Source organism: Panthera leo, chromosome D4 (assembly GCF_018350215.1).
Source record: "Panthera leo isolate Ple1 chromosome D4, P.leo_Ple1_pat1.1, whole genome shotgun sequence".
In the NCBI taxonomy this organism is placed as follows: Eukaryota; Metazoa; Chordata; class Mammalia; order Carnivora; family Felidae; genus Panthera; species Panthera leo.
This window is the reverse complement of record NC_056691.1, coordinates 39,529,708-39,542,971: the sequence shown is the minus strand read 5'-3', so window position 1 is coordinate 39,542,971 and position 13,264 is coordinate 39,529,708. Positions and strand designations below refer to the sequence as shown.

The window sequence follows — 13,264 nt, the reverse complement described above, 5'->3', positions numbered from 1 at the left end:
GGGGGGGGCACTATTTAAGCCGCTACAGCTGGCAGATGATTGACACTCTCCTTGACAGGAAAGAAGAAGCCCTGATATGCAGCATTTACATAGTTGTGATGTATAAACACTGCCCATGGCCAAGGCCAAGCTGCTGACAGGAAGTCACTGAACATGGGGTTGAAAAGAGACACACAGGGGTGCACTTAAATCATGAAGATCTGATAGATGTAAGTAACCTCAGGAGAACAGGTATAGTAGAATGTATTCAAATAATTAGGAGGCCATGAGTTTTGAGTGCCTAATAACTCCATTTTAAGTATAACGTATTTAATTATAAATTTATGTACTTAAAATTTTAATAGTGATCATATTTAACAACTGGCTCACAAAGTTCCTAAAAATTTACCAGTTGGTTCGAATAAGCTGGGATGAGCCAGCTCTGACACACCACTGGATGAAATGTGCTGATTGGTCAGGCCTGACTCATAGAGCCTAAGGCGTAGGGTCAGCAATATTCAAACCACATGAACTGAAAATGAGGTGGGTGGTTCCTTAAGAGGGTATTGGGGTGCTATTACTTAAAGGGAGGGAAAGGAATAGATAACAACAATGAAGCCACTTCAGTGCCGTTTAAACATATTTTAATGATTTCAAGCTAAGAAAAATCTTTTCAGCAAAGTTCAAAGCAGCTGCAGGCACAAGCATTGTGGGTATGCACAGATCTGCAAATCAGATCTCTGCCTAAGGGAAAATCGCCATTTCTCACATTGTCATCTTACTCAGCTCATAAAATCCGGTTTTCCGCCCGGATACCTGCGTCCCAAGGGAATCAGCTTCAGAAAAAGAGACATAAACCAATGGTCTTTTTAAAAGTATCATTTCTTTTAAACAATTTTAACAATTTTATTGAGATATAATTTGCACATGATGGAATTCATCCATTCAAAATGCAAAATTCAGTGTTTTTCTTTTTTCTTTTTAATGTTTATTTTTGAGAGAGAGAGAGAGAGCACGAGCAAAGGAGGGGCAGAAAGAGGGAGACTGAGAATCCGAAGCAGGCTCCAGGCTCTGAGCTGTCAGCTCAGAGCCCGACACGACGCTCAACCCACGAACTGTGAGATCATGACCTGAGTCGAAGTCAGACGCTTAACCGACTGAGCCACCCAGGCGCCCCAGAATTCAGTGTTTTTTGATACATCTTCGGAGTTGTTCATTCTCCACCACAATGAATTGTGGAACATTTTCATAGCCTCAAAAAGAAACCCTGTCCTATTGTGCTGTCATCTTTCAATGCCTGGACTCTGACCCCCAGCCCTCGGCAATCACTAATCTATTTTCCGTGTCTGTAGATTTGTCTACTCTAGGAATTTCACACAAATGAAATCATACAATATGTGTGCCTTTGTGACTGGCTTCTTCCACTTAGCATGTTTTAAGGTTCATCAGTGTAGCATGTAACAATACTCCATGTCTTTTTATTGCCAAATAGTATTCCATTGTGTGAATGTACCACATTTTTGTTTACCCATTCATTAGTTGATGGACATTCGGATTGTCTCCCCTTTTTGGCCATTGTGAATAATGCTGTTGTCAACATTTATTTAAAACTTGTTTTAAAACACAAGCTTTTATGTGGACATAGTTTCATTTCTCCGAATCGAATGGTCTTTTAGATTAAAATTTTTAGTGAGGTTTCTTATTTCCCACATGTTTAAGGGAACTGTCATTCAGGAATTAAATCAGAAACACCACACATAGAATTTCAATCATCTTAAATATTGGGCCACTCACCCAACCCCTTGAGAATCCAGGGTCTGGCTCAGCTCTGAGGGGGAGTCCTGTTCATACACTTCAGGGAGAAGGAGGGCACTGTATGTCAGGAGAAAGGAGGAGCTGGCTTGGGGTGCACTGTGTAGGTGTGTCTGAATTCCCCCTGGGGTACCTAAGTCTGGCCTGCCCCATTGTGGGACTCTCCTCCATATGCCAAGTATAAAGAATAATAAAAATAAAACCTTACTCTTTGGTCTGGAAATCAGAGTCATGAGGTTTGGGAAACTTGCCGGAAAGAGAGACATTTAGCTTCCCTAATAGACGCTAGTAGAGAGTTTCATTTTCTCCCTTCCATGATGGGAGGGTTCTTCAGAGGGTCCTGCAAACCTGCCATGGAAAAAAAAAAAAAAAAGCTCTACACTAATTTATGTAGCAACTTTCTTCCAAGAAAACCAGTGTCTCAAACAGTCTTTCACTGATTCCCCTTAGGGAGTTTGCACAAATGTGCATAAGAAATTACTTCTTTTAAAATTTACACTCACCCGTTCGCCAATACTGGGCAGAAATAGAACCAAAAAAGCAGACCTCCTGACCAAACATTCCACTATAATATTTTCAGTGAGCTTCTATAAATCAGTGCATATCCTTAAACACAGGATCTCCCCGTAATATCCCCATAATATCCCCATGACTCTAGCCCTGATGACTACATTCCTTTCATCAGGGGCACAGCTTGCCCCTTCCAAATTAGAATCAACTACTATGGCACGCACCATGAAATGGAAGTCTATTATTTACTTCCAATTAAGTGCTCGGGTCGGCCTTAAAACAGGCCAGGGTTCTCTCTTGCAGCTCGGCCCAACAGAGAACCCCTCAAGAATCCTGGGGCTGACTGGCTCCAAAGTGAGAATCCTGGTCACACACCGCAGGCAAGAAGCTGGAGTCTAGCCAGTCCTCTCTCACCACTGTTCCTCTCTCACCGCCGGGTCTCCATGCTGCCTTGACATTGGGCTGCACTGCCCCTCAGAGTCCTACTGTTCATACTGGGGAACAAACATACGCGGTTTCCAAAGCCCAACTCCAGTGCCTGGATGGATGACTCTGGAAAAGCTTCCGGCATCAGCCATACGCAGGGCCCAACCCAGCCCCCTCCCCCAAACCAAACATTTAGCTCCTTATGTTGGGCCTTTCCTCAAAGTATTCCTATTGTGAAGTTCTCACTGCCCATCCCTGGGGCGGGGGTGGGGGGGCTGCGGAATCTTAGGGCCACACTAGCTCATGCAGAATCCCAGGGAATCAAACCTGCAGAATATCTGTGCCTTTCCTCCCACCCCCAGAAAATCTCTGGGTCCCATAAATTCTTCCCCAGGGGTTCTCAGAGAAACGGGAGGACTTTTTTTGTGGTCATTTATTAAATTTTTAAAAATATTTATTTATTTTTGAGAGAGAGAGAGAGAGCACAATCGGGGGGAGGGGCAGAGAGCAGAGATCTTAGCACAGAGCCCGACGTGGGGCTCGAACTCACAAACCGTGAGATCATGACCTGAGCCAAAGTCAGATGCTTAACCCACTGAGCCACCCAGGCGCCCCTAATGTTTATTTATTTTAGAGAGAAAGAGAGCACATAAGCGGGGGAGGGGAAGGGCAGAGAGAGAGAGGGAGAGAGAGAATCCCACGAAGGCTCCACATTGTCGGCACAGAGCCCGACATGGGGCTCGATCCCACGAATCATGACTTGAGCCAACATCAAGGGTCAGACACTTAACCGAGTGAGCCACCCAGGTGCCCCAGAGACTGGAAGGATTCTCTGTATCCAACTGGCGACACAAAGTTCTTACCAGTGTCCCACGCTACACCCAGCCTCGGACCTATTTTGTTTTGGCCCTCATACTCTTAACCAGCACTGTATTTTAAGTTTGTGTTAGCTGTCAACAAGGACTAACTACGTGGTTTGTTGCGCCCCGTGCAACCCAAAAGTGCAGGCCCTTCTTCAAATTCACGAATTTCCACATGGCCATAGCAGAACATTCAGCCAGAGCACCCGGCCCTTCCTGGGCCAAGCGTGGGGTGCCATGTGACCGCACCGCTTGTGTGTTTGTGAAATGTACCCTGCTCCCAACGTTTCAAAAGCAAAAGATTCTTAACCTCTCTTAAACACTAAAAACATCGGTGACTCCGGGCTGCATCCCTGAATGGATCCACAAGATTGGCGGGCGCCAAGTTACGACCTAGAGTCATTTGCTAGGGCCACCGTGACAAAGTACCATAGACTGAGTGGCGTAGAAGACAGGAACTTATTTCCTCCCAAGTCTGGGGGCCAGAAGTCTGAGAACAAGGTGTCGGTAGAGTCCCTTTTTTCTAAGGCGCCGTCCCTTGGAGTGTCTTCGTGTGGTCTTCCCACAGTACCTGGCTGTTGTCCTAATCTCCTCTTCTTACGAGGACTTCCCCAGTCACACCGGTTAGAGTTGCCCTAACGGCCTCCTTTTCACTTAAGAGCATCTTTAAAGGCCTTATGTCCACATGCAGTCGTAGCCCGCAGTCCCGGCGGCTAGGCCTTCAACCTATGAACTTTGGAGGTCGACGCGGCCCACAATGCAGCTGTTCACTTCAGAGAAGCACCGTGCTCTGAGTCTCTGGCCCCCAATCCTTGCCATGGCTCATCTGGTTGTACTGCTTCTCTTCCTCCTGATCCCCTCTCCCGTACGGGGGAACCGGTCCTCTCATGTAGTGTATGGAGTAGTGACCCTGCAGGGTACAGGACAATGGCCTCTCGCACCCTCCACATCTGCAAGACTACCCAAGTGATCCTCCCCGAGGGCCTGCAATCCGTGGCTTAAAACCAAAAAGCAAAGGTAGCCACTAGGTAGAGGTAAGAGTTCAAGTGCGGTGTAGGAGGAAGAAGTCAGTCGCCGTGAGGTACAAATGACCGCTCATCGCAGTGATTCGACTTGCGGGTTTTAGGAGAGCGGACTCTGAGCCCCTACCGCAGTTTTCCTGGGGCTGATCCCGCTAAAATCACCTGCCCGTCCAAGGGATGGCCTTAAATTCCAGTGGAATCCCAACCAGACAGCCCCTTAGAGAGAACATACTCTCAAATCGGTCTTTGTACCTATTCGTAGAAATGTTAGCCAGATTATAGCTGAAAACTCTGCTAATTCTGGGGACGTTTTTGGTCTCATGCCTGGAACTGTTGAAGCATATATTCACACCTACCACATGTAACACTCAGTGGCATAATTTCCAGCACGACACTTTCCTACTTTAGTTTTAAAAGAACCAGAGCAGAGACTGAAGACCTCACTCTGTTGCTTTTTGCAGGAGGCTCCATAAAGGGTGAAGGGATGGCTTCCGTGCTGAAAAGAGGCATATTTTGCCGTTTTAAAAGAAAAGGGGACACAAACACCTTTGCTCAGAATCAGGGAGCTCATGCTGAAACATTTGTACCTGCATGCTCATAAGAAAAATAAAAATAATAAGGTCCAATTTTCGAGGTTCTCAGAGAATAATAGGGTGGCGATGAATAAATCCCAATATTGGATAGAGCTTGAGAAAAACTTTAAAAGCCATCTTAGTCTAACCCCTTTGGTTCTAAGCCGAGGAAAGGGAGGCTCTGAAATATTTAATGACTCGCCCCAGACCAACACTCTTCCTCAAATGCATGTCTTTTCTCTCAAGTCAGTGGACTTCCTACCCCACCAGGCTACTTTGAAACAGGTACTGTCCTGTTGACTTAACTTGCATGTAAAACAACAAAAATCCTCCTTCTCTGAAACAGTCTCGATTTAGACCCCAGATCTGAGAAAGCAAAGGCTATTTCAACTTCCACTCCCTTAGCAAACAGAAGAAAAGGCATCTGACTGACCCGTGGACTTTTCTGGCTGGACCCTGGTTTCCCCACCCTCAGGTTTCTGCGGCAGCGAGCGGTGCTGACTGCCAGTCTGACACCAGGGGGCGCAGCCTCCTTTGTCCTGACACAGGCATTGAAGGCAGGCTCTCTGAAGTCTGAAGTCTGGCTGGGCCTCAAAAAAAAAAAAAAAAAAAAAATCTGACTTTCCCTCCTTTCACGGTTTCTCTCTGGAACCAGCCCACTCCCCAACCCCCCTCATTCATCTTAAAACCGTTTATTTTCCTTCCTCCTGGACGCTCACACTCTCCCTCTGCACCATCTCAGATCTGTGCATGCTGCAGGGTCTTGTGCATGTTTCTAGAAGTGCTTTTCAGAGACACCAGCCCCTCCCCAGCTGCTCCTCTTCTGGAGGAGCCCATGGCCAGGGGCCGTCACTTGCTCTCACTTGGAACCCCCTCCCCGCTGCCCTCTGCCACCAATTCAGGATTTTCTAGCAATTCTTCCAGAATGAGGAACTCTCGAGGACAGGACTAGCTTTTCCTGAAAGAATTATCACACGCATCCTCTAAAATCCCTCTCCTTTCCACTCACAAAAATAGTTGCAAACAATGAAATGATCGGTTCTGGGAAGCTTATCCCAGCGTTCACCCTCTCTGCTCCCGAATGTCTAACATCAGCCTTTGGTGGGGGACATCTACCCAAAGGGACAGGCTGAATCATCCCTTCGGCCATGCTTCTTACCCACCCACTGTGCACCCCCAAGCCGGGAAGTGCCTCCTTCTGCCCTCACCAACTTGGCTCTCTGTGTTCTCCCGCAGAAGGAAATCTACTTCATATTCACCGCAGCCCCTGATCCCAAAGACTCAGTGTTCCCATGTTTCACGGAAAAATGAACAACCCCTCCACTTTAAGATGTACTTCTATACCTGCTCCTATATCCACAACACCCAAAGGCAAATCCCCATATCCCCCAAGCACACCCTTTTGCAAACAACCCTGAACATTCACCATCTTGAACTGAAGGGCCACAGGGTCCTAACCAGACCTTTGAAAAGCAGCGACTCTATTTACATAAAGAGATTTCAAGTTTACAGTCCACCCCCACCCCCGTCCTCACCCCCTCCCACCCCCTGTCACCCTGTCTCTCATTTGAGCCTCCCAACAACCCCCAGCAACAGGCAGGGAAATCTGAAGCTGAAGAAGCTTGTCCCAGCCCCAGACAGAGCTAGTACAGGCTGCAGCAGCACTGGGGTGACAGCAGCTAGGTGACAAGGACACAAGGAAAGCTGTTTGTCCATTTACACTGAGGCCTGGAAGGAATGCAGCCCTCACAAATGGCCATCAGGTTACCTGCACCGAGAGAGCTTATGGTCTCAGCTCCCGGGAAACTGTAGCATTAGCAGGTGCAGGTGGAGAGGAGAGGAAGGGGTGACATGAACTCTGACTTGAGCCTTCTTATCTGTGGCCTCGCTCCTTGTTTCTCCCCACTCCTCACCTTCCCTGAGGTAGACAGTCATGGTGGTGCTGGGTCTGAGACAGGCAGCCACAGCTGGTTATCCTGATTGGGACACTCCCCCTCCTCACTCGGAAGGTAATGGTGACATCTATTAGATATGGACAGAGCCACTAAAGGAATGAAAAATATCAGCATTATTCTGGAAGAAGGGGCAGAGGAAGAGACTTACTTTCAGTTTATGCCCTTTTGGATTATTTGAAATATTTTGATTTATGCATATGTTACTCTTATAATTTTTACAAATTTTTATTGGGGCTAATAATGCTCTTTAGGGTTACTGTAATGACAACCTATGTAAAGCGTCTGGCACAATAAGTGGTCTGGCACACAGTGGATGTTTCCTGAACAGTAGTGTCTTGTTAGCTACACCAGCCTCAAAACTGGGGCAAACGGACTTCAAATCAGGAAACCTGGGGTCTGGTGCAGACTCTGCTCTCAGTTCACCGTATGCCCTTGGTAAGCCCAGTCCCTTCTCTGTGCCTCAGTTTCCTTCTCTATGGAGTTACTAGGCACCGTCCAATTGAATTGGAAAACAGTGGGAAGAAGTCCAGCACCCAAAATGCCTGAGGCACTCTCTAAAATGCAGCCACAGTTGTGCAGAGGCCAGCCTCTCAAGCTTGAACTCATCGGGCACAAACCCTTCCCTTCCTAGGAGAAGCTGGCCTCTAGGGTAGACAGCTCAAGAGTTCTGAAGATCATTCAGAATTGAAGTTAGGAAACAAAAATTCATGAACACTACGTAAAGCCATCAACTTAGGTAGGAGCTAGGGAGGGAAGGTTTGGGCTATTCCTTGAGTGCAGTTGGCCCCATGATCATTTCCGAGGAGATGCCCTTGCTTGGCAGAGGGGTGCATTTCAAAAGAGAGGCCCCAGACCCAGCCAGAACCAGCCCCAGGCAGGTCCAGAGGCTGAGAGTTCTGTGTGGGGCGCGGGGCTAGCTGTGGTGAGACCAGACCCACCCCTGGCACCGCCAGAAGCACAGCCACACTGTGGATAAAGTCAAAAGGAACTTGCTGCCCAGGCGGACTGAACTGAAGCACCGCTGAAGCTCTCCCAGCGTTACCTTTATCTGAACAACAACAATGGAAAAGTGGAGAGACAGGGTCATAGGAAGTGCAGGCGCTCAGGCACTAAAACAGGGGAGACCCGTTCTGGGGCACCCCAGTCCCTGAGAATCAAAGAGAGATTTTGTTCCTGGAACACACAGCTGATTCATTTCCCATCCTGCTCCGAAATCGGAGGTTTTCCTTGTAAGTCTCTTTTGCCAGCGCTTGGCCTTTGGGGACCGGAGGCAGGTAGTCTGGTGGGTAGGAAGGTTGTGACTTTCTTTTCGCCCCGCGGTCTTCTTCCTATTTAAAGCAGCACCGCCTGTCAGTAGCAGCGAAGTGCCAATATTTGCAGGCAGGAAGGTTTTCTGACATTGGAAGGGGTGGAGGCGATCAGAGCAGATGGGAGGCCCTTTCCCAAGGCCATCAGGCAGGGCAGAAATCGGTTTCACCCGCACCTCAAGGAGGAATCACCAGCCTCCACTCTCAGGGTCAACACTCACAAGGTATCTGCGTTTATATATATACAAAAAAAAAAAAAAAAAATCCCCCGTCTCTCTGAATTATTTGACCACACCCGTTACGATGACATCTTCCCCCAAAGCCCGTGTTGTCACTGCCTAAAGGGGAGGCAGTGTTTTCAACCCTTGAGGGATCTGAAATAACGGTAGCCAAGGATGCCCACACCTGGAAGACCCCTCCCTTTTTTGTGTGTGAGGCCTAGCGATCTAAGAGGGGGATAAGGGAGGGGGAGGCGGCTTGTAGAGAAGCTTGGGCAGGTAGCAACAACTCCGCCTGATTTCCAGAGGCAAAACCAAATAAATAAAAATAGCTCCGGCCATCATCCTTTGACAAACCTACATTCTGAGAATTTCTGTAATTTTGGAGAGGCTCCCTCCCATTGTACATTACAAGTCACTTTCAAAGACAGTTCTGAATGCATGGCCACTTGTTAAAATGTCTCTGTGCTTGCTTTTCCGCGTGGTTCTTTTCTGCGCCCGTTTGTATCTCTAATAAGCAGCATTGTTTATTATCCTTGGGTCCGTGCCCCTGGGATTGAACTGAAATAAAACAGGAGCGCAGAAGCTGAGCGCTGGAAAATGCACCGGGTTTCCCAGGCCCCGGAGGGTCCGGGGCTGCGGCGCGGCGGCGCGGGGAGAGCCCACCCGCGCATACGCACTGGGCGAAGGACAAGTTTGCGAGAGTTTTTCCAGACTCGGAGAGGTCCTGGGCAACACGAAGCCCCAGACGAGTGGGCACAGGAAAGAGGCACACTGGGAAGGGAAATGCCACTTAAGACTGGGAATAGGGGTGTGACTTAGGGGCAGAACAGACTAATGCGGCAGGATCATAAAAGACTGCCGCGCGGGAAGCGTCCTGAGCCGTCTTTTAGCTCGAAGTCTCAACTCTCGTTCCTGTGCAATAAATTCTCATTAATAAATTCTCGCTCTTCGGCGCAGCCCGGCAGTTTTCGCTGTCAGAACGAGTATCCTAAGCAAGATGAGGCTTACCCCCCTCCTTCCCTGCAGTGGCCTCATATTTGTCCCCATTTCGTTTTAAGCCGAGTGCGTTGTGACCGTGGAAAATGTGAGCGCATGCCCCGAGAAATAAAGCGCCGCCGTACCCCCAATCACGGAGAAAGAGTTTCCGTACCCTCGGACCCCAAACGGGCCCGTCGGTAGGGCCTCTCCCAAGTCCCACTGCTCCCCAAATTGAGTGCAGTTCGCTATCAAAGAGCAGAAACCCGCATCGGAGACACAATGCGGAGTGGTTTCCGAGTCTGGGGAGGGGGGGATTTCCCGGTTTAGTCCAGCCTGTGCCTCCACATCCCCCCAGAAGTAATGTCGGCGCAGGCTGTGCGGGAGAGTTTGCCCTAAAGAACGTAATTAAACGCGCGCGCCAAACCCGGGCTGTGCGCTCCCCAAATGAGACTTCCAGCCCCAGGGCCCGGCCGGAACCGTCCTTCCCACCGGTTCCAGCGAGACAAGCCCCCTGTCCCCCAGGCTCCGAAAATTCCCCCAACGGGCTGCAAAGACTACTCAGATTGTCACCGCTAACTCTGCTTCCTCGTCGGGTTAGGCTGTTTTAAGATACAGAGATTCTGTGTGCTCGCAAGAGCAGAGTGATCTCCCTCAAGCAACTCGTGCAAGAGCTTTAAGCAGCCTCTGGATTGCCGCGCGTCCAAGCGGCGGCGGAGTTTTCCGAATTTTAAGTAGTAAAGTGAATTTCGGTGCAGGGAAAAGTGTGGGCTGTTGGAGTGCGGGGTGGGGGTGCGCGCCGAGGAAGCCGCCAGGAGGCTTTTTGTGTGTGTGTGTGTGTGTGTGTTGTTTTTTCTTTTTAAGTTAGACTTGCACCAAGCCGGCACGAACCGCACCGCTTCGTGGTTTCCGAATTTCGAGAATCGTGAGAGTTTGGGGGCATCCCTGCGGCCAAGGGCCCCGCACCGCGTTCTAGGGACTGCTTCCACTTTCCAAAGAGCCCCTGCAGCACGCTGGGTAGAGCCAGGAGCTGCTGACTTTGTCCGCTGCTCCCGGCTCTTCTGTCCTCTCCCCAGTCCTGCCAAACCCAGAACCATCCCGGCGCTGCGGGGATTGCGCGGGAGAAAAGAGGGCCGAAAGTCTAGATTGCGCATTCTCCCAACAGGTAGTTTCAGCCGGGGGTTGACCCGGTTTAAACATCCGAGGCTGGGTTGCCCGGGCCGCGCTAAGCTGGAGCCCTGAAGCAGACACCTAAGGAGTTTTGGAAGGGAAGTCGCGTTCCGGGAGTCACTTTAAATAACCTTGTTTTGTCTCCATTCTCCAGCTTCTCCCCGAATAGGGTGAGCTGCGCGGTCTGGAATGGAGTTCAATGGGCCCAAATAAGCCGCTTCAGGCTGTAAACTCACAACTGATTGGGTTTTTCCCCCTTTCCTCTCCTTTCCTTTCTTCTTTTCTTTTTTTCTTTTTTCTTTTTTCTTTTCTTTTCTTTCCTTTTCTTTTCTTCCCTTTTCTTTTTTCTTTTCTTTCTTTCTTTGTGTGTGTGTGGTCATTTTCGCCTCAATGGTTACTACAGAACCCAGCCAGGCTTTAGAGGGAAAGACATTTATTTGAGAATTGGGAGATACCCCTTCGAAATACACTAGGCTCCAGAGGAAAAGAGGAAAAGACTGCGTGACACTTAGATGATATCATTGAATTCTGCCTTTCCCTGGTGCGCAGTGAGGAAAAGCAGAAAGCCAGGCCGCGTGTGGAACGGGCGGCGGCGGCCTCGCGCTCCAGCGGGCGCGCCACGCTTCCTTCCCAGGGCGCAGGGAAAAGTTAGGTTGGGCCATTTTATCCTGCCCCCAGCAAGGGTCGCGGGCCGAACGTGGCCGAAGCCTGGTCTTGGCTGTGTGGCCCCCTCTCTTTCAGGGGCACTGGCCCAAACATCCCCGCCTGAGGCCGTGGGCGCACGTGGTGCGCGGAGAGCCGAAGCGCGACTCGAGACGGCGCGCGTCGCCCCAAAGATCCCTGGCGCGCGCGGCCCTCGCTGGGCGGGGGAAGATGGGGGACGGGGCCCCTGGGCGGGAGGATCTAATCCCGCCTTGGCAGACGAGCCTTTCCCGCTGTTGCTCCGAGCCGTCGCCCTGCAGTGCTTTCGGCACTGGCAGAGACCGCCGAACCCGCGGTCTTGTCTTGTCCATCTCTTAAGGAAACGTCCCGCAGTCAGCGCCTCGAAGCCTCTGCGGCCGGGGGCGGACCTGACCCAGGATGCTTGGATCTTTAACCACCCCAGGACCTGGCCTCCCAGGAGCACCCCGTCCGCTCCCCAGCGCCCACCCCAGCATTGCCCCCAGCATTGCTTCCTTGCCCTGCGCCTCCACCACTAACCGCGCTCCCGAAACTTTCCAAAGTTTTCTCGAGCTCCGCCACCGCAAGTTCGCCTCGGCTGGCGCTGGCTGGAGGAGAAAAAGAACCACCACCTCCCTTCTCCCCCTCCACCTATCCTTCTTCTCTCCTCTCCCTCCCATCCTCCCCCTCCCCCGTGAGTCCAAACCTTGCCGGCGGGAGCGCGCGGTGCTGGAGCCCCCGAAGGCACCGACTCTGCAGGGGACGGAGTTCGTTTCGCATCCCCCACTCTCTGCGCCTCGGCCGTTCCCGCCCCCTCCTCCCCCACCTCGCTTTCGGCGGGGACCAGCGGGCTTGTAGTTTAGTTTTGTTCAAATTTATTTATTTTTTTCTTTTCAGATTTTTTTTGTCTCTAGGATTCCACCCTGCTGGAGCCTTGAGCGTCCTCCCGCCTTGCAGTTCCCCGGCGTGGGGATCGGGGGACGCACTTTTCGCGCTGGGCGGGTTGGCTCCCGAGTGGGGGCCAGGGGCTCCCAGGCCGCGATTTCTCCGGCCGGGTTCCGTCTCCCTGGGAGACCCTGCGTCTCGGTGGGAGGCAAATTCGTGCCAAAGCTCGGGCTCCAGGCAAGCTTCCGGCGCCCCTTGCCCCCCACCCCGCGGAGCTTTGGATGCGGCCGGTTTGGGGGGTTGTTTTCATTCTTCTTTAGAAGACGGGAGCATGCGGTGGACGGGGGACCCGGCTGTAACTCCATCCTGAGGTCTTCCCACACGACACTGGGCATTAGAAGTAGAAAGGTTCACTCCCTCCAGGTTGCACTGTTCCATGTGCCCAGCCAGGAGACCACCACAGAATGTGCCCCAAGTTGGTTGGTTTGTGGCCTATTGTGTTTTTATTTTGTCTAGGATTAGCGGGGTTTGAAATTTTTGTGGCCAGCCTTACCACCCCGGGGCTTCAACTTTCAAACCAACAAGTCAACGGGAACGTTCCTGCGAAACTGGATCTCCTGGTGCGCCGCTGGGACACGTGCGGGGAATAGAAACGAAATCCCCCTCGGATGGCGCGGGGCGGACTCACGGGCCTGGGGTTGCAGGGCCCTTCCTGAACCCCGCTGGACTGGTTCTGGAATCGGACTTGACCCCGCCAGGGTCGTGGCCAGCACTTTGCTTTGATCCTTCCACGTGCCGGGTGTGCTCCTCAGATCGTTGGCCACCGAGGATGCCTGCCCCTAAGCGATGTCCGTGGGAGCTAACGGGTTGAGCGGGGCTGCGCCTGCGTGCCCAGATCCGAATCGAGTTC

The 13,264-nt window shown here is 51.0% G+C and overlaps 1 long non-coding RNA gene across 1 annotated transcript; it reads right to left on the bottom strand.

The window, feature by feature from the left end:
* Positions 1 to 5,738: 5,738 nt before the first annotated feature.
* Positions 5,739 to 12,258, bottom strand: LOC122204480. Its single transcript, XR_006195685.1, has 3 exons — positions 12,176 to 12,258; positions 7,095 to 7,225; positions 5,739 to 5,771 (listed from the first exon to the last, which is right to left on the bottom strand). It is a non-coding gene; the product is annotated as an uncharacterized LOC122204480 (long non-coding RNA).
* Between the last annotated feature and the right edge of the window lie 1,006 nt (positions 12,259 to 13,264).